Genomic DNA, 25,046 nt, shown 5'->3' with positions numbered 1-25,046 from the left:
TACAGTCATTTACTTTTTTTTCTAGTTGTTGTCCCTTTCTGATTGTTCTGTATGAACATTAATTGTACAAAGAATTAGATATAGCTTATAGAGATTTGTGCGTGGTTGTAAAACATGTTCTCACGTTGTAAAAAAGGGTTTGAAATTAAGCCTAAAGTCCGTAGGGTCCATTTCCCGAGGAATATTAGTTCCCTCTGCTCACTTTTGAGGCAAAGTAGATATTTTTAAACCCCCACACATTCAGTCGGGTCCGCTATGTCGGGCTTTTTCTCTCCGTTTGATAAGAGCCGTATTTCCCTTTTTCCATATTCTTCCCCTCCTCGTTACTTTCCATTCGAAGCTGCTGTCCATTGGGTGAAACATTTGGCGCATGCGTCTTCTCATCTCTGCATCAGTAAATCTGTGATCGATAACGTGGTCTATTTGAGAAAGCCGTGAACGTGCACTTATCCCAGCTATCTACACCTGGCTTGACATAGCTCCACCTGTTTATCCTGACTCGGCAAACGTGCAACCGATTAAGCCGGGATGAGCAGATCACACTAAGTCAAGCTGCGCTTTTTCACTTATCCTGGATATCTTTATTCTACTTTCGTGCAACAGGCCCCCGCAGACCATTTCCAGAAATAAGTGCTACTACACAACAGTGTGCGCATTGTCTTTCTAAAAGCATCAGTCTGCCTCTAACTAGGCTACCTGAGCAGTTTGAGAGGCGCATCCTCCCTCTTGCTGACGTCAGAGCAGCCAGTAGTTTGTCATCGCTGCACGAGCTCGGACTGCTGGAGATATCTGCGAGGAGGAGGAGCTGTCAAAGTTTGAGTTTCCCAGAGAAGGAAAAGTCTTTTACTAAACGAGGGGAGGAAAAAAAAACCTAAAGACTTTTCAGTTTGGATGAAGCGGAATATCGCGCGTTCTTCGCATGGAATGACACCTTCTCACCGGGAGCTTCAAAAACACGATGGCAACCCGTTTGGTGAAGTGGATCAGTCTCACCTCTCTCCTCTGCCTGGGCTGCTGTGTTCTGGCGGAAAGGAAAGGTATGTGGGGAGCTATTACAACATGTACGTGGCGGGGCTGTAATGCTTAGCTGGCTTTCGCTTTCCTCTTAGCCTTTCCGACATTTCCATAAATCTCTCAGAAAATCACAGACCGCTCAAGAAGCCGCAGAGAAACTTGATCCAGCGTGGGAGAAAAAGTTTGTCACCGTCTCGCTGTTCAGCCTGTGACCTGGTAAAAGTCACAGAGAGGCTCTAACAAAGTTGAGCGTACAGTGTCAACGCTGGATAGTTATTGATAACGAATGCGGTGGCGTGTGTGTTGTGGAAAAGTTAAAAGGCATGGGCCAAGTAGAAAACTGCGCAAATACGCGTGGCGATGACCAAAGTACGCACATTTGCACCACATTGATGAAGATGCTGCGGGGAGGGTATGCGGATTGTGCAATTTACTGGCGTTTTGCTTTATTTTCATTTTTTTTCTCCCTTTTTATTTATAATATCTTTGATCTTTTTTTGTGAGCAGAGTGAGCATCTTTGTCTATATGCAGAGTTTGGCCTATTTCTTGGCAAAAATAGAACTATGCCGTCACCTTGAAACTAAAAGCTCTTTGATATATCCACTAACAAGGCCTAAATCCTATACACAAAACCTTGCTATGTTTTACTCATTTAAGATTTCCCAATGTTGCCCAGTCAGCTGTTTACATGTATTCATTTTTTTCAAATATATATTTTGAGCATCCTCTTACATAATGTGCCCAGTTTAGATCTGGTCCTTAAAGGAAATTAGATACAAATGTGAAGACAGTCACTTCATTCTACTTGCACAAATGATATAAAGCAGAGAGTCTGGAAAGTGTGGTATGTAGTGAGGCTGTTGAAAGTATGAAAACAAGTGCTATAGTAGCAGAAACAGATTTCCTGGTTTGTCTTGCTCTCCTTATGTTAGTGCTTTCTTTTGGCCCTGAAGTAAAGGTCACAGAATCTTATTTTTGTTAAATGACATGGCATTGTTTTGACTGTTACTTCAATGCTACAGTATCTTTATTTTTTATTTTTTAATAGCTGAAATGTCAGTCTCACCTCACTGTGAGCAGAGGCAATATTTGAGATAGATTTGGTTGGGAAATAAGCACTGCATCTCAGTGGCTTAATTAATTAAATGTTAGAGTAAGATTTAAAAAAAAAAAAAGTTTAAAAGTATATTCCACATGTAGTTTGAGTGACCAGACCTCATAATAAAGGCCAGATGTCAGGTGAGAAAGTGACCAGAAGTATCACTTTACTCCCCAATTACTTTAACTTCCTCTCATGATTCATCATTGTCCGCTCGTTGCACCGTTGTTCCTCCAGATAAACACAGTGTGTTCTGTGCCATACACGTGCAAGTTGCTTCTTTCCCGTTTGCTCCAACAAGTAACAACCAGTGCCGGTTTTCAGAGAACCATAACAATCAGAAGTGTTTGTGAGCCAAAAAGACAGAGTCCCTAAATATTTCTGGGCTTCTAAACAAACTAGCAGCACACATTTCATGCTGCAGCAAGTCTCCCACAGTAAATAAGGATTTTAAAATTGTATTAAGACCCAAGAAGATTACAAATGAGCAACTGTAATGATAGTTACGGTATGCAGTACAATTTGGTTTAATTACTGTTGATTTCCATTTCCAGGAAATGTGAGCTCTGCCATATGGTCTGACACTTTTAGCTGTGTTGTTTTGTTTTTTGGCCAGGGGCTAAGACAGATGTTTCTATGTGGCTCACATTTATTCCAAGCACACAGTATAATAGCATACTAGTCAAAACTTAATTTGAACAAGACGTCAAACTCCATTTGCATTGTTATGTCATCAAAACTCCAAACTGAAACGGCCAAAAAACCAAATGTTTGGATATTTGGGTTGTTTTACATCTTGATAAACATATAAATTTTTGTTATTGATTAGAGAAAGACTAGCTGGAGGCTTCCACAACCATCCAGTTCAATGGCCTGTCCAGTTTGCAATTGGTTTATCCATGAACTCAAAATAAACAATGAAAATGCATTTATGAGATAATCCTAAGGGGTTTGAAGTGGTTTTATAAGCCCCAAGAAGAAGGATAATTTTCTCTGCTCACAAAGAAGCATGTAATCCTTTTGTCTTATTCTGAAATCAAAAAACCGGGAGATCAGGGGTAGACTCTGTTTGACCTGAAGGTGTTTGTGTTGCTAGGAAGCAAGTGAGAACATCTGGTCAGCTGTTTACACTGCGAATTGGCAAAATAATTTCAAGTTGAGAAAAACTTAAAATTGATGGAGATTATTTGGGTGAAAAATAAACCTCTGGTGCATATTGTTCTGTGTTTGGGTGATCTCTTGGGAATTTAGAGTGGTAAATGTGTTGCAGTTATCACTATAAACTGCATGTGCACGCTGTGTGAGGATGGAAAACTTGACAGGTGCAATTAAAGGGGCACGTTTCTTCAGAGATTTATAACAGTCCACAAAGTTTTAAAAACTGCTGTACCGAATGAGAGCAAATGTGTTCAAAAATGAATGCCCAAATGTATTGCATGATAATCAGAAGCAGTACTGTTATGGGAAAGACTTTAAGTCCTTTTGGAAAGTAATTTGAGATTTGCTAATGCACCTGACAGCAAGCAGCCCGTCCCACAGGAAGCCCACCTGTCTGTCCTCCGCTCACCGACAGTCTGCCAGGGCATGATGGTTTCTGTGGGAGTCCGACAAGACTTGCTAAATAATAGAAAAGCTTCTCGTCCCTCACGCTGGAATGTTCAGTTTATTAACGGTTATCATCTGTAGGGAGGTTGTAAATATTGCCCACACCTTCACCCAGCAGCCAACTACAAGTAATAACTGTAGTGATTTATTTCCCAGATAAAATGCTAAATGGTCTCAGAATCAATTGGACTCCTGCTTCTATCTGGAGTTTTACTGAAGAGGTGATGATACAATTTTTATCATACACTTGGATATTTCTTCTACCTTTTTAATGTAGAATGATTGCTTTTCCAAGCTGCCAAAGTACATACCCAGATATAGGTGAACCTGCTCGACTGCCCCTCCAACTGGGCACTGAGTTAACCTGTGAAAGATCAAACTAATCTCAGGGGCATGTCAACGGCTAAATCCTTAATCCTTAATGCGATGCTCCCCAGCTTGCTTTGGCCCCAGGATAAACCTGCTTAAATATCAATATGCTTTTTCAGATTTAAAGGACCACACCAACTTATTGGGACCTTAGCTTATTCTATACCTCCAGAGTTAGACAAGTCAACACATACCCTTCTCATCTCCGTGTGTGCTGTAACTCTGTCTGACGCCCCCAGCATTAGCTTAGCCTAGCAAAGATCCCGCAGGTAACTGGTTCCAACCAAGGGGGTAAGCCTCTCCTTTCTAAGCGTAGCGCCCATGGCGCCATTTTATTGCTACCAAGCCATCTTCTGCAGTTAGCATCCCATTGACTGCCATTCATTTTGGCGCCACCTTGACAATGAATAACTTTACATCTGAAGCGTTAGACTCTATTTGTTCGTTGTTTACTTCTAAAGAAACTCGATAATGTATAAAAGACTCCATTACCTTTTTCCTCACGTTATGGCTCCGTAGCTACTGCTCCCAATAAGTGACAAAATAACGGCAACATGTTCCTATTTACATGTTGTGATTTGTATAGTCACAGGGTGTACAAATAACAAGGTCACATGAAGAGATGGGAAGTAACAAAGTACAAATACTTTGTTACTGTACTCAAGTAGATTGTTCAGATATTTTTACTTTACTATTTTTGTGGCAAGTTTTTACTTTCTACTCCTTACATTTTACAAAATTGGCTCGTTACTTTGGTTTTGTACAAAAAGTTGACTATCAGGTGTGATTGTGACTGCATGTCGGAGAATAGCGCGGACACGCACCTCACACTGCGAGCGGGCGCGCACAGCACATGGAGAAAAAAGTGAGCAAGAAGAAAAAGAAACTAGCTGTCCGTAGGATAATCAGTTGAGATCGTGTGCGTTTTTGAAAACTGTAAGTCATATAACTTATGTTGTCAGTTCATTTAAGCCCATTGTTGTATTGGTCTATAGTTCTTGCACATTGAAAAGTTAGCTTGTTTGTGTTCTTCACCTGTTACCTAGGTTACACCTGGCTATTGATTCGATATAATGGGGATTGTTGAGCGCCCTTGCTCATTAAGATAATGTAATTAATAGTGGGTTTATTGTTATTATTTACTAGCATATATGATTCCTATGCATTGTGTATGGTAGCCTTTACAATGTTATTTATTTCTTTTATTACCACATGCCCATGTTTGTACTGATGCTTGGTTGTAATAAAGCATCAAAAGAAAGAAGTTGTCTCCGTCTGTGTTTTAACAGACACACCTGGGGCCAGAATCAGCTTTAAATACAGTCCTAATCTAGTCCTCACTAAATTTAAAATAATTTCACTGGAGTTAGTTATTATTTTTGCATCAATGCCAAATTGAATCTAATTGGATGGGAACATACACAGACTTCTCACAAAATCACACTTGAATTCATATCTTGCTACTCGGTTAGAATCTTATTAACCTGGAATCAAGGTCCCTGTCACAATAAATAAGCTATTTGTTTTAGGCCCATTGCAGACAGCCATTTAAAATGTAGCCAATGGCATATAAAGAGCCTTTTTTTCCATGCCCACTGTAGTTTCTCAGCGTGCTCTCTAGTAACACATGTCTGGTTCAGGTAGCTTTGTCATTCGCAAGGCTATTTTTACTTTTATACTTTAAGTAAATTTCCAAGCCTCCACGTTGTTACTTTTACTTGAGTAAAGAAGTTATATCAGTACTTCTACTTTTACCAGAGTTTTTTTTCAACACAATTATCTGTACTTCTACTTGAGTAAGGGAAGTGAGTACTTTTGCCATCTCTGGTCACATGAGATACACAGCCATATTCTGACCGCATGCTACCTGGGAACTATATTCTCAGAAAGGCGAAGCACTGCTACTTGGGCAGAGTGATTAAATAGACCATTAAAGAAAGAGAGTGAATTATTTGTACACCCTGTAAATCCCAACATGTAAATAGGAACATGTTGGCATTATTTTGTCACTTATTGAGAACAGTAGGCTAGTTGGAACCAGTTACTTGCAGGAGCTTTGCTAGCCTATTTATATAAATATAAATATATATGTATATGTGTGTGAAGTCCAGCTACATAATTTCTGCATTTAAATGTGCATGCACACCTGCAAAAATGGAGCTGAATCATGACAAATTTCCCTCCTGTCGTGCATTTCAGCATCCTGAGTAAGTGTTTTTCCCTCTGTGTTGTGTTGGGAATCTCACAAGCCAGGTTTGCTCCTCAGTCATCTATTTTTTCCATCACTTTTAGAAACCAGACCTTTTATTTTCATTAAAACCCACTCTCTGGGATTAGATGGATGTCTGTAGTGAAATATATGTTATGATCCTGTGTAATCCTAGAATCTCTAGTCTGCGTTTTATGGTCCAGAGTGGCCCATGTGCTACTACTACTACTACTGCTGCTGCTGCTGCTGCGTCTTGCTGGTCTTCTGATGACCTTCCCAGACTTCCATCTGCTGCAGCCATTGTTCGAAATATTGCTTTTTGGTGTGGGCCGTAGGAGCTGGAAGATCATTTCTTGCCGCCCTCCCTCCCAGCTTTGATAAATTGCACCATGTCTGAGTGGTAGAGATTTTAGAGAACTGCTAGTGAGGTGTAGGATTTTGGTTTCACTCTGGGACAATAGTGTCTCTGTAGAGGGCAGGTTATCTGGCAGCAATGATACTTTTGTAAAGCAACCGAGATCTGTGCTGTGCAGCACATGCACCCAAGGCTAGACGTGTATGTCATCCAGAGGAAACACAGAAGTGAAGCAACTTTTGTTCTTCTTACTTTTAACCATAGAGACACATCTAGATACAATAAATCTATTGTGTAGCCCTAAAAATCTGGTAATTGTGTGTCTGGTATTGCTGCTTTTTAGTCCAAACAAACCACAAACAATAAACTGTCATGTATTGTTACCACATCTGCCATGAATATTTAATAAGTTAAGAAATAGACCCTTCTATATCACTGATTTTAATTATTAAAAACTCTTCTTTTTTGGCCTCTCATCCAAAGTAAAATTGTGTTTTGACTGCAGCTACTAAAATCCGTTCTTTAGTTTGTATACATCCACTGAGACCTAGCATGGCATAAGTGAGTGAATGTGGTTACTCATTGAACTGATTTGCGTCCTTTGTTTGTACATGGTAACAAAGAGATCTGCTGCATATAAGGCCTTTCCATGATCCCGTGGCTGTGCATGGCGTCTCCAGTGGAAAGAGACCCAGGAAATCAAGTTGGAAAAAATGCCTTCTGCTATCTTCCCATCTCATTAGATGCAGTGTTGTGTTAAAAGGGAAAAGAGGCCACAGCTCCAATTGAGTAAATAAGTCTTTTTCAATGTATGTCTGTCTCCCAAAGGATATTGATATAGAAGTAGAAGTTCTCATTTAGTTTGGAATGTACACTATATTGATAGTTGATCGTTTGTGTTTTTTAAGGTGTCTCAACTGTCAAATTGGAAAAAGAATGAAATCAACAAACATTTGTATAAATAAAACAGCTGAAAATCCATCAACCCAAAATTAAAATTGTCTTTGTCTTATGTTCTAGTACATTAAATATCATTAGGTCTGTGATTATTGGTCATAAAATGCCTACCAAACAATCAAGAAGTCAAGGAAAGAGTACAGATTAATTGAGTAGTTAGTTTAGAACTTAAATGCATCGTATATTAAACATCGTCATAAAAACATAATGATGCATTCCCTCATTTTATTGTTGTTATCTTAACTTGCTGGTTGTTTATAGTATGTACACCTGTAAACAAGTTTTAGGTCACAGTGGACTCGTAACCGCAGAAAAATAGTAAATTAACACAAATGCTTGACTTAGTTTTAGCTCAATGTAGGGGTGAAAATAATGTTCTCTTTTGGTTTGGCTGGTTGGTAGATGTTTGCCAATGCACACACTCTATACCTGTTGTAGCAACTGAAACATTTCTTACCAAATGATTTCTGCTGTGAATGAATTACTTGTTTTTCATGTGTTTGACAAAGCAGTAAGAAATGTCAAAGAGATGGGCAAGGGGTGGTGCACGGTTTAATGGAAGAATTGCCACAAAAGAGAGAAAAACAGGAAAGTCGAGGATACACAAACAAACCCATCAGAGGGACAGGGTGAGATCTTTGACTTTTGTATTAATTCCCTCCCTTAATCACTCATCCAAAAGGACTCCGTCTGTTCTTTCAAGTTGGTTTTGCTTCACTTTGGCATTCAAATTGGAGTTGAAAGTTTCTCCGCATCATACCATAGAGGTTCTGTAGGTGTGGCATCTTCTCTGTTGATCTAAGGGTCATTCTGAAGAGCAATGTTTTAAACCGTGATTGCCCAAAGGAGGAATCCCCTACAGGGAAGGGAACAATAGCTTCACAAACATATCTTCATCTCATAGTATTTCTGAAGAAAGCATTGGTTGAAGGGTGGTGGCTGATCTCTGAAACGTGCTTCCCTAATAACATTTAGCCTTTTCCTGTGTGGTCCATTAGCCTAGAAACCTAAATGGTGCATTTTAAGCTGTGACTCACTGTTAGTGGCTTGAACCTTGTGGAACATTATGGCAAATTTATCCAATTTTTGTGCATTAATTCTTGCATTTGTCAAAAGCAATTGGGATGGAGATCCAGGATGTTTAATTTGTAATCCTTTTTGCAGTTTAAAGAATGGGGGAGGGTTCCTGGTTCTTGCCTCACATCCTGATTAAAAGGATGTATGAGCTCTTTAACAGCTTTAACCTGAAGGGTTAGGCTATTTTTCATTAGTTTGAATCAGCTCTGGTCTAGTCTATTGCTTAAATTTTTCGCTTTTCCACACGTGACTGACATTGACGTAAAATTGTTTTAGTTGACTTAAATTTACTGCAGTTGAGTAGCTACTTCACTCAGGGTTAAGGGTGAATATCTTCACATCAAAAACTGTCTTGTTCATTGATTCAATTCATAATTGTATAAATGCCATTTAATGTAACCCTGAGCAGGCATAGTTTTCATCGCTTGACTACTTATGTAGTAGTAGTATTTTCTTTGCCAATGTTATTATGGCATTACATGCTTCAATGCAAGGGCGTGGTAGAGTGTCAATCAAGACCTACTGTACAGTATTTGACTTTCCAGTATTACAAATATAGTAGTGGCGAGTAATACCTAGTTTAATAGAAGGATTTTGTCTTGCTAGTGTTTGTGGACTCTGCTATATACTGTTTCCTTGGCAAGGAAAATACAAACCAGTTCAATGATGGTATAAAATTTTATCTTGCTTTGAGGGACACTTGAATGCCAGCAGAGAAGAATGGCTTGTTAACTTGTTGATTTGATTTGCACTGCATGTGCATAAGAAAATAGGAAACTTGCTTTACAGAACATCTACAGACATGTACTTGTTAACTGATACCTGTATTGCCTCCAGGTTTCGTCTAGTCTAGACCCCCTGTCACATCTTTGAATGGGCCTGGTATTGACAAGTTGCAGAGTGAATAGCTTGAATTCTCAATTTACAGTGTGCCTATTGTGGGAAGCACCCCTAGGCTTCCTAACAGGAGTGTCTCCTATAGAAAATGTTAATATGGCTGAAAATTAGCCAAAATACATAGTGGTTGGGTGGCCAAATAAGATAATGAGACAACACGCATGACTGAAAAAACATACACAAAGAAAAAGAGGAAAGTGCATAAGACAAATCATCCCTCATCCAGCTCTGTGGCTCATGTGTAAACCAAACTTGAATAAATGTCTCCCTCCCAGCAGAAACCCTAAGTCTTTGGACAAAGGGTTCTTTATTAAGGACTTTGTTGTCTTCTTTGACACAGGCTTATCTGTCTTCCTTGACCTTAACTTGCCATGTAGACATGACTTTACAGCCCTGTGTCAACAGTGATGAGAAAGGCATCCCTGTATGCTAAACGTTCTGAAGGCTGAAAGGGTACAATAATCCATTTAGCATCTAATCCAACACACAAATATCAGTAGAGAAAAAGAGCTTATTAAAGTGGTATCAAGACTAAAAAAGAAGTCTACAGCCTTGCTAGCTGATCTGTGAGGCTGCACTTAGGAATAGCAGTTCTTGGAGTTAGATGCTAACTTTAACATTCTAAAATCCTCTCAATGACAATGCTAACATGCTAGCAGGTATAATGTTTAACATGTCTTATTTAAGCATGCTAGCAAGCTTACGTTTGTTAATTAGCAGTAAACACAAAATACAAATAAGGCTGATAGTAATGTTGTTAATTTTAGAGTATGTGGTCATAAACTAAAGTTTTGAACTGATAATGGCATATATAGAAAACTTAAAGATTCCTTAAGTTATCACAATTTATCTTGAGGGGAATGTTAATGTCTTCACCAAATTCAATGGCAATCTATACAATAGTTGTGGAGACATTTAACACAAAACCACCTCATGGTAGCACTAGTGGAAAAGTCAGGGAATGACTAAAGTCGGTAGGATTTACCCCCTGGGAACCATGAATGCCTGTGGAAAATTGAATTCCAAACTAACCAGATAAAAACATTTTAATGTATAAGTAAACCAGTTGTTCAAAGTCATTAGGATTCATCTCATCTGCAGCATTTCTATGTGGCAATTAATCAAAAAGTTGTTGAGATATTAAATATCTTGATCTTGATCTTTACTAAAGTGGTGGACCAACCAACCAGCTGACGGATATTGCCATCTCTAGAGCCATGCCACTAATGTGGCTTAAAAAGTGCTCTATAAATGCTTGATTAGATATTTTCTACATGCCAAAGGTTTGTCTCTTCAAGAACTTGTCAACAAAAAGGACACAACAAGTTATCATCTTACAGACCAGTGTAGTATAATTCTGGCAAGCAAATAACACGTCCATCGTCATGACATGGCTGTCTTAATTACGACAACAATGGTGATAGGGCTGCTGGCAATGTATTGTGGCGGGGTGTGTCAGTAAGGAAAAGAAGATGTCAGCCCTTCTCTCGCCATGGTTTCAGCATTTTACAAGCCAACATCACCTCTCAGGGACTTCATCAGCATTGTAAAACATATTTCAACCAAGTCATTTATAGACAAGATGACAACGTTATTCATAATAGTGTAGCAATGGCAAGGCTCAGCTACAGAGTTGGTCTGTGTTTTTTTAACTCCCGGAGCACTAAAACATAATGCGCTTTAAACACAACACACTTCCTGTAGTACCTTTTCTAATTGCCTAGTAAGTTTCAACTACACACAGGCTTCGCTGAGCTCAGATTTAATTTCCTGGTGGGACTTTGAGCTGAACATCTTCATTACCATGTTTTCATAATTAAAGCCAGAGGCTTGTAAAGAGAAGGAATTCTGCTTGCTTCACCTGCAATATTTCCCTACTTAAAAAAAGGCGGAACTGACCCTTTTATTGCCTTATTGCCCACTAAACCATTACTGAAGGCCATATATTATAAGATTTTTCTCATGCATTGCATCATATTACAGCCCCATCACACTTAAAGCATCATTGATAAATGATTATTATCTGCTACTCTCCTTTCATTTTCATAACAAACCACTTCAGCTTGATAGCTTTGTAGCTAGATGGAGAATGGTTTCCCTGGTAGAAATACCCTGGAGTGCATAGTTGGACTAGTGCCAAGCAGTAAGGATTAGCCCTCTGGACCTGCAGTGTATCCACCGCATTGACAACATCTTCCTGAGCTGATTAGAAGGCATCTGAGTTTTTTTAAATATGAATGCACTTGTTTAGTTTTTATCCTGGTATTAGACAATAATCAGGCACCCATACAATTTCCAAAAGATTAAAAATACTCAAGATCTAATTGGGTTTTTGGGTCAAAGGACATGTACAGTAAACAACCCATGGAACTTGATTTCATAAACAGTCAATCAGAGAGCATTTGAAATATGCATGTGAGACTGGCAGGGGAAAATTGCTTTTTCCTTTTCTTCTTTCTTTCTTCTGGCTTGGTAAGTCAGCATTTTGTATACTTTTTAAGCGCTGATGTTTAATGCTTCAGAGAAAGTCATCTGAAGTGTCCAAGATTTATTCTTGGTTATAAATGCTTGGCATCTGTTGGTCGATTGAAAAACATCGAAAAGGAGATCCAGGATTTGTAGTTGAACTTGCAAACTACTATTTCCAAGGTGAAGAAGGAACTTTCTGTCTCAACATGTTTGTAATAGTTGTATGGTGTAATTTAAACCAAATATTTCATCCCAATATAAAAGTAGTTATTGCATTAAAGTTGGTAGTAATTTTTGTCTACTATTTAACTAGTAACTAGAAAATGTTCCTCATTTTTCTCTTGGTAGGACATTGGATAATGTTGGATAATGTTGGAAATATTTATCCTGGCTCATACACCAATTGGCCAGGGTCCTACAGCAATGTAGCTGATAGTGAGGAAAAGGGTCTAGCCTGCCAAGCTTGATGCCTTTGATGAATGATGCAAAGCAGCCAGGCCTTACTGTAGGTTGTGCAAAAGCCCCTCTGTGTCTCTGTAGTGAGGGGGCGGCCTTGAAACAACCGCCCTCCTCAGTCATAATCATCTTAAACAAGCTAAAGCATTGTTTTGGAGCTTTGTTAACCATGTGTGCTGTGCTTTTTTTTGTCATGAACAGGAAGAGGACCCGCACGTTAACAATGGATGAAATCTGAGCCGTAGGCATGTGGGAGAGGTGTTTGATGAAAAACTAGCACCATTTTCTGTCAGTCGTTGCATTTCACACTATTTTAGTGTCGATAGAATTGCTTTGAAAATACTCTGAAGATTATAAGCATTGTGGGGCCCCAAGTACTTGGCAGCGGCAACCCTTTGCATTTCAAACATTTCAGTTTGATGTGTCATCAGGAAGACGTAACTAAATTCTTACAAGCTTTCCTGGGCAAATTAAATTGGTCATGCTTTTGGTGAGTACAACGCAACATGTAACAAAATACCCTTTCATAGTGTTAAAAATGATGAGAGCTCCTCTGCTGTCCATAAAAATTCCCCAAGCTCCGTTTGTCCCTGACTTTGCCCTTTGTCAGTGTGGATGAGGAAGAAACTACTCATGAGTGGATTTAAGGGCCTGCTGATGTTAAAACCAGAGGTTGAAATGGTGAGTAAGGGCTGAGCAACAGAGTAAAGCTTACTAATGCAAACCCCAGGGCTTTTGTAGAATATTCCTTTTATGGGGTCTCTATGTGAAGACTCCAGCGGGGCAGTTGAGACATGACTAAGGCAGAAACAGAGTTGTTGGCAGGCAACGCTGCAAAGCAGCGGTTGGACCTACACTGAAATGAATCTGTCAGCAATTGGGCTAAAAATAAGAAACCCTTAAGCAGAAAGGCTGCCTCAAGGAGTCTCTATCTCCTTTTGTTTAGATGAAGTGAGCAGTCCAGAGAGTGAGAGTTATCTGTCCTCTCTGTTCATGTGCTTCAATATGGGTCTGCTGCTCTGCACTGGGAATGCTTAAACCAACAGGGGATTCCCGAATCACAGCTGCTTTCTCCTGCTGGAATGATGTGTGAAATGTGTGGGTTTCTCCGCTTGTGGTTGTTGTTTTTCTTTCTCTCTTGCTCCACTCTTCTTTTCCAGGCATGGCTTAGTGACAGTTGGAGGGGGGGGGGGGGGGCATTTAGCAATGAGTTAGCAGCAGTGCGCTTGCCGCCCACTCCCTCTCCAGTCTTCCTCCAGTGCTTCCTGTGGGATTGAAGAGGAGTATGGTTTTAACAGGGAAGGAGAAAGAGGAAAAAAGAGGGGAGGTGGGGGGTTGTCTTGGCTAGCATGGGTTTCAAAAGGGAGAATGTCTGGATGTCCAAGAGGAAGTGGGTTGAATGTTGGAACATTTCAGGAGAATGGTGGGTGCATTATTGGAATTTAAATGGGACTGGGGCTAACAGAGGTTGTGTGAGTTTTGGGTAACAGGAATGTAATTGGTTGGTGCCTTTTAAGGACCATGGACTTTTCAACAGGGCATGCGGGAGAAGTGTCTGACTAATGATATGTATTGCTTGATTCTGGAACATTTTTGATTCTTGCACATTTTTGTATTCTCATTATGAATATTAGTTCTTATACTGTAATATTATTAGTATTAGTATTATTTAATGTATATTTCCTGCATATTGCATGTACATATATTGTATCCTAGTATTTCATTTATATTTACGTTCTGTGCTGTGTGACTGATTTTGCTGCTGTAACACCATAATTTCCCATTTTTTGGGATCAATAAATATCTATCTATCTATCTATCTATCTATCTATCTATCTATCTATCTATTGTTTGGGCCGTCGTGTTGGGCCCTCCATATATCACAGCTGAAGAGTAATAGGAGTGCAGCTGTGTTTAACTAACTCCCAAATAAATCAAGTCAGTGCCCAGTAGTTTATGCCATTTTCAGTTTATCTTGATTTATGGTTTATTTATTTCTTCAGTCTAGGAAATCACTATTGAGTAATGAATGCATCATTGACTAATGAGATAAATGGGCAGTGTGTCGATTATTCACAACAGTAGCTCAAATGATAACCAGAATGAATGCATTGAAATTTCTTCTGATTTACCTCTGGTTGTATGTAGGTTTGCTTTTTTTTGCCCATCTTTTGATACATTTGTTTCTTGAGATTTCTGCCTCCACTCGAAAACAATGGAGGTGAAAGCAATTTAGTTTGTCAGGCTCCCAACTTTGAAAAAAACACAGCATTGATGTATTGTCATGAACTTTTATCCGATGTAGACTTTATATCATATTATATTATATATATTTAGATGCTCTATAGTCAATTAAACCAAGAATTTCAGAAGGAAATTGCTCTAAAGGTCTTGATTCTGGCTTTTCAAATGAGGCATTATACTGGACTACTTTATATGCTTTTAAGTCTTAGAAATGCTGTATGCAGGAGTATGAGTATACATACTGTATTCCTGTGTTTGTGCTGAACCTAAATCCACGGTTTCCTCTCACTGAGGTGGAGAGTAACATATGATGGGCTCAGCCACAGGGATCTGGAGTGTTTCACTGACAGGAGCACAGAGTAAACATTAGCCTTTTTGGTCTTTATTTGGTCACTTTGCTGAGCTCTTAACAGACCCAACTTCACTGACTGAGCTCAAAGTCAAGCAGGGCCAGTGAACATGGTCCCAGGGCTTGAGCTGTTTAGAGGACATGTGACGTATTCACTGGGATGATCATTTGCTTGTGTTCTAGAGCTGGTCACTTCAGTATTTTGGCCCCTTTGCTAGCTTTCAGGGAAAGGTCAGCCACGTTCATACATCAAGTGTTAGGCTTTAACATGCCCTTTACACAGTTTGACCCACAGCCGGCTGCTGTGTCCCACATCTATATCTCGTTTAGCAAAACCACCCCAGACTCTCCTTTTTTTCTCTGTTTCTCTCTGTTTTTCTTCAGTTCTTTTTCTCCTGTACATGAAGTTAAATTCAGATTGTCCTTCTACCCTGGAGACAACAATCAGCTACCATCTGGTTCAGCATCGCAGGGTAGCCGCCTGGAACTGACCCTGTTCAAAGATCAACTTCCTGTGATGTCAAAGTGACTTGTGTTGCTGCAATCACTGGGGATAGGGAGGGAATGTGTGTGTGTGTGTGTGTGGGGGGGGGGGAGATCCTCTTGTCCTTACTGGCCCCTTTTTGTCTTTTTCTGAGGCCCCAGATGTTTTCTCTAAGGGATTGATGCTTCTCCCACGCAAAGGAAGATTGTGTTTCCTCCTGTACAGAGAGCAGGATATCGGGACTTAAAAGTTGTGTTTATTGAAATATAGTACACAACACCAAAGAATGCACATAATGACTTGTGCTGCTGGTTTACCTATTAATTATGATATTTGATCCTTCATCTCCATCTGACTCGTAGCCAGAAATATAAGAGGACGAATGTGAGCTAAAAACAAGAAAGAATCATTGACGTGGACAGCCCCCCCATTCATTCACTGATAGTAGGTTTTGAGAGATGTATACTTCCCTGTAATCTTCTTGAAATCTGAAAAAAAGCAGAATGTGCAACATCCTCTTATCATACGTGCAGAGACATATGAGAGGGTAAACCATAATTCACCTCTAAATAAGGGAATTAATCTTGGCATTGATTTGTTATCAGCGGAGAGAACACTGCAGATTGAGTTACATAAGATACTTTTGGCGTAATGCCGTTGACTTGGAGAGAGAAATAAACAAGTTATGTCAGTTAGCATCGTTACTTCCCTTTTATCATGTATACGTTTTCAGATAACCTAATTATCAGACTCTGGGCACAGCGTAATTGAATCGAAGGTAGTGAATGAGAGGAAGAGAACGCGGCAGGGCCATTTCTGTTGTCTGTAGAAAGGTATAAAGCATGATGATTTACATGTATAGTAGATGGCTCATTCTACCAAAGGAAACCATAGATGGGTTAGAGAAGTTTTCAGCGTGTCCCTGAGAAGTTTGGTTTGCGTTTGTGGACATTCAGTATTTCCTCTCATGGCCAGACAAATATAAAGTTTCATGTAGATGAGACCTCAAAATGTAAATTTATGGTAGGCTTTTTTTTCTTTTGGTTGGTTTTGGTACTTAACATTGTAGATTGTATCTTACCATGTTTAGTTGATGTGTTTCAAATATTTACTAGAACTTTTGTCTGCCGTGACTCAGGTTTTTACTCTGCTCCACTTGTTTCTTTTCTCTGTCAAATACGTTTTTCAGCTTTAAAGTTTAAAGAAAAGGTTTACATCTTAAAGTTTTTAATGTTTTAAAGTTAATAAAAGACATGGACACGATCACTCAAACACCTGTAGCCTATACAATATAATAGCCCTTCAGTAAATGCAACCTTTAGAAATCTTTTAAAGGAGAAGTATGACATATGGGAAATATGCTTATTCCTTTTCTTGCAGAGAGTTAGATGAAAAATAGATACCACTCTCATATTCGTCCGTTAATAAAGATCGCAGCCAGTTAGCTTAGCAAAGAGACAAGGAAACCGAGGGAAACACCTACCCTGGCTCACTAATTAACACATTATATCTGGTTTGTTTTATCCAGACAAAATCAAATGGTAAGTAGAAGGGCCCTCAGAAGTCTGCACTGACGTCCGCCAAGGCGTGCCTATCTCACAATGCCATTGCAGTGTGAATGTTTAAAAAAGTGAAAAATGGATGGTTGGAGTGATTTGAATCCACTCCAACATTGAATGGGTTCTTCCTTTGCCCATGCTCCACCCTTCCACCAAGTTTCATAAAAATGAGGCCTGTAGATATTCCCCAAACCTTATGACAAACAATAACCAACCAACCAACAAACGGACAAACCAAACCGAAAACATACATCCTTGGTGTGGTTATAACAGAATTCACTGTTTTACGGGGGATTATATACCGCCAGAGGCAGGCTTGTTGTTTCCTTTATGCCCTGCCCTTGTGCTAAGCTAAGCTAATCACCTGCTCACAGTAGCTTCACATTTACCGTACAGACATTAAAGCAGTACCAATCTTCTCATCTAACTTTCTGGAAGAAAGCAATAAGAATTATCCAAGTGTGGAACAATTCCTTTAAGTTTAAATTGTGTCGCGAGACATTGTCAGAGCAACATTGATTCAACACAGATATAAGCTTTTTCTTAGGTTTCTATTTTGTGATAATTTTGTATTCGATGACAGCGTTTGAAAGCTTTTCTTGTGATTGCGTGGGTTACATAAAGTTTTTACTCTCAAAAGTAAAGGTTAAACAAACTTTTAAGCATTATGTGGAAAGTTTTGAGTAATTACTCTTCAATTTCCAGCTCTTCATTCTCTACATCATCTCTGTACAGCAGTAGCATGTGAATTCTTAATTTCAGTGTGTTATTTGAGTGTGGACCTGCAGAATGAGCTAATTATCTCATATAATTAGCTGAGCCAGTCACTGTTTTTTGTAGTCACACAGATCCTTTAGCCTCAAGAAACAAATATCTACCCACAACCCTTGACTTCCAACACTAGTCCCCAAGTAAACATCAAAAGATTGATATGCAACCGCACATTTCAACAAGCTTAGATGACTAATGATTGGGTTTATCAAGTCTTTTGTCTGGCTTTGGCTGGGTGCTGATCAACGCAGCACAATCCATGGAATATTATGTACTCCTCACAGTCTTGCTCACATGCTTGTACACACACCACACATACACATGCATACAGCACTAAAGCAGAGATATACCAGACCCGCCACTCCTTTCTCGTAGTGTAACCTCCTGAACATTTGTGACGACAATTCCTGGAGCAAGTTAAGCAATCGCTAATTAGTCTTTGTCACCGTATCGGTTACGTCACTGCAGGCCTCACCCTTACATTTAAGCAGATTGCAGACGATAACTGTGTTTCTAGGGAATTTGTTGAGTCAAATTGAATCAGGTGTTATGGAAAAACAGGGTTCTTAATTTTCAACCTGATATTTTTAACACACAAGCTGCAGTCTGTCTCTGCTTGCAGAAAGGTAGTTTGCAAGTTGTGCAACATTTATAACACATCTAATTCAGAGGTTGTATACAAAGTTGATTTGTAGCAGGCTGTGTTGTTACAAGGAAATAAAGTCTAGGTAGAACTAAGATGTCCTCTTTTAGTAATAATTTTAATGTAGCTACAGCCGGAGTTTGTTTATTTCTCATGGGTTGCAGCCTGGTGATGAAGTCAGTTGTGATTGTGTGACATCCACTCATTTACCACCTGCAAGTAAGTTATGAAATCAACAAGTGGACAGAGGAGAATGTTGTTGTACTGTGGCTGTACTGCTGCTTGCTTGAGCAATCAACTGTTTTTTTTTGTCTTCCTTGTGCACAACACAAGTCTGAACCTTTAGTGAAGGAAGTTTGTTGAACCTTTAGTCACTTGCCTCACGCAGCCTTTATTGCTTATCATAAATATTAACTGAACAAAACATTCAGACAGGAAGCAGGCTGGGAGATATCCATATATGTACTGTAAATGGTAATACAACACACTAATTACCCATAATCAGCAGCATACCCTATTAGCAAACTGTCATTCAGGATGGCCAAATAAGGTTGATTAATATTCACAGCTGCACACTCATGACAACCTTTTTGTTTATTACAGTTTGGTTTATCAGTCTGAGTAATAATTAGGGGGCTAATTACATCTCACATGGCTCCTCTAATTAAAACACTCAGCTTGCCTTTGCTACTCTGCCTCTGTTGCTTGGGCGTTAGGGCTGCTGGACTGCAGGGTTCATGTCAGTGAGATCCCTCAGGGACAAATTAATGAGGAGGAAGAAGAGGGAGGGCGGGTGACAGCTGTTTGTGCCTAATTCTCACTGATTCAGTGCACCATCGCTGTACGTTTTGAATTCAAAACAACAACATGAGTAAAAGGCACTGTGGAAAGGAAAATTCATAAGATATTGGCTTCAGATACTTGTTTGACTGAGCTGGAAGATGATGTTGTCTATTTCTTTAATTTGACAAATCAGAAATGCCGCAGTGCAGTTAAGTCAACTGTTATGTACAGTGTCGTGAGGTGAGGTTTGTTTCAGAATTTGTAGCGCATGATTTGCTTTCTTTTCTGTCAAGAGCAGACATGTTGTGGAATGTAACCCAAGAGACATTACACCAGCAGCACCCTCATTCTAATAAACAGGAGGAATAATCTTTTGTTTTTTCTCAATCTATTGCTCAAGTTAACCCATAAACTGAGACTGAAACAATTATATGCCTATTGTGTTTGTGTGCGTGCGTGCGTGCGTGCGCGCGTGTGTGCGTTAGAGGGGTGTCACAGCTGACTCCTCATTGCCAGTCAGAACCTGTCTGACCAGCTCAATGGACGACTGAACAGAGGAAGACGACCTGCTCTTTTTAAAGCATGCATTCTTTCTTTTAAAACTACACTAAGAAAACAACGCCTCTTGTGTCTTTTGCAGTTATCAGTTTGACTGCCTTATCCTTATCCAAACACTGTATTGCATAAGGCCAGATAGGCTGCATTATCAGCCCGCAGTTGTAGTCGTGTGAATCTCTCTATTATTGGCGTTTTTGTCATTGGCTCTAAAAACTTGAGAATGTGCATGGATCATCATTGATGTGAACCCTAAGTTGTTATTTAATCATGTAAGAACTTGCCCTGAAATCAGATCTGCTTGAACTTGGCTTCATTTGAATGAAGTGAAGAACATTATCAATTATGAGATTTAGAAAGCTACAGCTCCCTCATTAAATGCACGTACAAATCTCATGGAATCTGTGACGCACCAACTCTTTTCTCTGAAGTGACACAATGAGCCTGGAGATGCTGCTCGCAGTGGTTGTTTTAACTAGCTTGTATAGCAGTGGAAAGATTCAGGCCTTTGCCAGTATAAATACGCCAGCTTACTTTTTGAGTCAGTTGCCAGCTGCCAGGCTTTTGATTCCTATTGTAGACCCAGAAACGAACGTTATTTTCACATGAATTTTGGCCAGATTGTGACTGTGCAGACTAAATTCACAAAACAAGCACACCAGACAGTCATGAATCAAGCCAGAATGTCCACATAATCAGTGAATGTTTTCTGACACTGGGTGGCCTCGAATAAATGCTTTTGTGACATCGTAGATGATTTACAAACTGTGTTTGCATCTTGTGTTTCAAGTAACACTTGAATAAATATAACAAATTGTTATTTTGTTTTTTTTGTCTTCCCTGCTTGCAGTTTGCCAAGGCATCAGCAACCGTTTAAACCTTCTGGGTTCCAAGATGACCACTACCTGAACATGGTGAAGACCTACAGCACTGTACTGTGGTCCTGGAGAACCTGGAGGTCACCTACATGGAGGAGCACCGTGACCTGTCCTTTCCTCACGGTAAAGACTGTACTGTTAGCAGTGGAGGCTAAACATGAACGGATGGGAGAAGTTTCCTATCATCTCTTTGGTGGTCTGAATCCAGTGTGCCAGACATTTTATCCTGGATCTTTGCAGGCTCTTCACTGCTTCTTCTAGCTTCAGTACAGATAATTAAAATATGCGGAGAGTGAGTCCGTACTGACAGATGATCAGTGTGTTTATGATGCGGTTGTGAACACTGGGCAGATGTGACAAGGGACCACACACAAACACAGAATAGCATACGGTCAGCAGATATCATGCAGTAGTTCCAATGGTGAGCAGGGGGGCATGCTCCTCCTCTTCTCAAAATCCTATTTTTGTCCACCTCACTTTATCATTTTTAGTTCAATAAAATCTATCTAAAAAGTGTCCGCTTACTGTTGAGCCGTCATAATCCAGATGAGAGAAGCTCTGTCATTATGTATCAGTAGCTTGTTGCAGCAGCTGATCATAAATTTGCCAGTAGGCTTAAGATTAAAGTTAATGCCGTCTTATCAATGAAACTAAATATTTAGATTTCAAGTAGAGCTAGTACATTAATAAAACAGTATTTGATATGCATTTCATGTGATTTTGTTATACCCCAGTTGTCATGGACAACCATTTTCTCCATCCATAATGTTTATAATGCAGGAAAAAGCATTCACATAGAATCAGTTACTGTTCTATATTTTTTGTTTTATTTTGCACATTACCTACTTCAGTTAACAACCAAGGTTTCTTGTTTTTTTCTTCCACAGTCTATTGAAGAAGTGGGCGGCTATGTGCTGATCGCCCTCAACACAGCATCCAGGATTCCTCTGCAGAACCTGCGCATCATTCGAGGTCATTTGCTCTATGAGGGCATGTTTGGCCTCGCTGTGCTGGCTAATTATGACAAAGCTACAGTCAGGTCACCAATGAGTCTTCTGACCAACCTGACAGGTCAGTCCACCTATCCAGTTCTCGACTTCTTTGTGACCTGGATTTCTCATAAAATCTAGTATAAAAACAAAACAAATTGGTGTGTTTTAAGATAAAGTATGCCATTTGATCAAATTCACGTGTCCGTTTTCTTTTGCAGAAATTCTTAAAGGAGGTGTAAAGTTTGGGACCAACCAGCCATGCAATGTGGAAACAATACAGTGGAATGATATTATAACACTGATATCAAACCCCAATGGTGCTCCCATCGGCCATTAGCCATCCACGTTGTAAGTGAAAACATTTCACAGCAGAAGAGACTGCAGAGACTGCACAGAATTTCATTAACCCGGTTGTTTTTTGTGTCGTTAAGGTGTGAAGAAACATTTTACCATGTTTAATCTTGTGGTCTACTTTTACAGGTAAAAGCTGTGACCCAAGCTGCTTCAATGGCTCATGCTGGGCACCTGGTCCTCAAAACTGTCAGACCTGTGAGTTGTCATCTTGTGATTTAATTTTATTTTGGAAAAAGAATAAACAAAAACTGGGCTGCACAATATGAGGAATATATGCTATATGTGATAATGTGAAATATCATGATAACGCTATTACATAAACACATACTATTATGTACTCAGTCCTGCACTTCTGTCAGTATTTCAGTATTCTGAAAGTGCAATTGTTTGTTGATTTAAAACAAATGAAAGGAAATCATTTCCAGCATTTATTGAAAATATAAGACATTGAATTGAATATTAAAGGCACCCCAGTATCAACAGTTTTTTTTTAAAAGTGTAGTTTACTACTTATCTTTTCTTTCAACTAACACAAAAAATTTGTCAGTGTCTATCAAAATATGTAGAAGCTTTTTGCGAATTGTAAGAAAAATCCTTATCCTTGCTTACATTTTCACTGCAAACCAACACAGAAAGGTGAAACTAATTTACATACATGCTTTATTGTTTTGCCATCATTTGAACATGCAAAATGATATGATGTACAGCTTTTAAATAGCCTCCAAAAATACTGTTTACAGGTCCTTCTAATTACTTTGTCCTGTACTTTTCCAGTAACAAAGCTGAACTGTGCACAGCAATGCTCAAAGAGATGCAAAGGGCCTTCACCCCGCGACTGTTGTAATGAGCATTGTGCTGCGGGCTGCACAGGACCACGGCCACTGACTGTCTGGTGAGAGAAAGAGACAACTTTACATAGGGGGCATGAGTAATGATATGATACAGGAGAATACAAGCTTAAACAACAACAAAAACATTGAATGTTTTTATGTGTCTGCAATAAATCTGGATCAGAAGCCTCAACAAAACAAAGCCCTCACTTAGCAGCATCTGTTTTTATGATCAGAAGTTTGTTTATTGGTTTCAGTTCCAATTAGATCTATAACTGCGGATTAAATGTTTTTATTTGGCAGTGCCTCGAGTATTGGCGTCTGCTATCCCTCTCTAAACCAGCTCTGAGGATTAAGCCGAGCTGTAGAGGATGCAGTGTTATCATTAGTGTGTGGGCTCTGTTATGGTCCCAGTGTACTGGATGACTGTTGTTTGTGCTGCAGGCCTGTCGGGACTTCCAGGACAACGGGGTGTGTAAGGACTCCTGTCCGGCCTCATGCGTTACGACCCCACCTGCACCAGCTGGTACCCAACCCACTTGGAAAGTACAACTTCGGGGCCACCTGTGTAGAGAGATGCCCACTAAGAGCCGATACACTTTATTCTCAATTCTTTTTTATTTTTAGCCAAGATTGTTACTTAACTAGGCTCTGATATATTTATAGAGTGCACTGTAGCTGTTGTCTTGACAGTTGAGAGAAATAAAGTAAAACTAAACAAACATAACAAGTGCCCAGGTTGACCTAAGGGTTGTTACACATCAGTGATCACAGTTTGTCTTAAGTTTAATTATAAAGTTAGAAACACAAAAAGAAATGATTGAGTTTCAGGGCGTGTTAATGCCACAACTGTTCTTTCTCAGTTTAACTTACACAGGTCTGTGCCAGTGTTACTCATCTATACTGAAGGCCTGCAGCATTATTTTGTACCTATAGTCATACTGAAGTATGACTCATACAGGTTATCAGAGCACATTCAGATTGGTTTGTGACGTTATTCAACTTGTAAATGTTGCCTATTACATTATCATGAAGCAAACGGTTTGTATGTGGAATAATTTCAGATAACTATGTTGTAACTGATCATGGAGCTTGTGTGCGGACGTGCAGCGTTTAACACTATGAGGTGGACGAGGAGAAATCAGAAGTGTGCCAAGTGTGATGGACTGTGCCCAAAAGGTAGGTGGCTAAGCTATCACTGTGCTGTTTTACATCTAGCTGATAATATTAGTGTACTGTACTTAACATCATGGTATAGCAGATTTTAAAATGCCAATTGGTTTAGCTTAATCCCAAAATTACAAAATAAGTACAGTCAAAAGCTTTAAACCAGTTTCTGTACTGATTTTGTTTTCATATTATTCACAGTGTGTAATGGACTTGGAATAGGAAACCTGACTAACACATTGTCATCAATGCCACCAACATTGATTCCTTTAAAACTGCACAAAAATTCAATGGTAACATTGCTATCATCAAGACATCAATTTATGGGTAAGTCTGGACATAAACAGCATTACAGCCTTCATGCCTGTTGTTATCAACCATATCAAATGCTATACATTACCATGTACCTTTTACCAGTGGCAGCTAACATGTACATTCTCCGTTATTTGTAGTGTGAATATACCAAGACACCAAAGATGGAGCCTGCCCAGCTTGATGTTTTTAAGACACGTTAAGGAAATTACTGGTAAGACTGCATAAGACTTGAGTAATGCATGACAGATTTGATGCACATTAAAGAGGTTCACCATTCACAATCCATTTGTTGCTTTAGGATACTTGTTGATTCAAACATGGCCAGCAAGCATGAACTCACTCAGTCCTTTTGAGAATTTGGAGATCGTCCGAGGACGTACTAAGCGGTATGTTCCTTGTAAAGACCCCCCATAGATTTACAACGGCTAGATCTCAAGAAATTAATTTGTTTTTTAAGAGTTAATTATTATTCAAGGCTGTCATAAAATCTTACTTTTTTTTCTTTTTCTGTGCTACTTTTTTTTCTCTTTGGTAGTGGTAGCCGCAGCGTGATGATGGCTCATCTTAATATCAACTACTTGGGTCTTCGCTCACTCAAAGAAATCAGCGATGGA

At 39.4% G+C, this 25,046-nt stretch overlaps 1 pseudogene; it reads left to right on the top strand.

Moving 5' to 3' along the window:
- The first annotated feature begins 742 nt into the window (after positions 1-742).
- Positions 743-25,043, top strand: LOC116678150 (epidermal growth factor receptor-like; annotated as a pseudogene).
- Positions 25,044-25,046: the final 3 nt, after the last annotated feature.

Source organism: Etheostoma spectabile, unplaced genomic scaffold (genome assembly GCF_008692095.1).
Source record: "Etheostoma spectabile isolate EspeVRDwgs_2016 unplaced genomic scaffold, UIUC_Espe_1.0 scaffold00006533, whole genome shotgun sequence".
In the NCBI taxonomy this organism is placed as follows: domain Eukaryota; kingdom Metazoa; phylum Chordata; class Actinopteri; order Perciformes; family Percidae; genus Etheostoma; species Etheostoma spectabile.
This window is presented reverse-complemented; position numbering and strand designations above follow the sequence as displayed.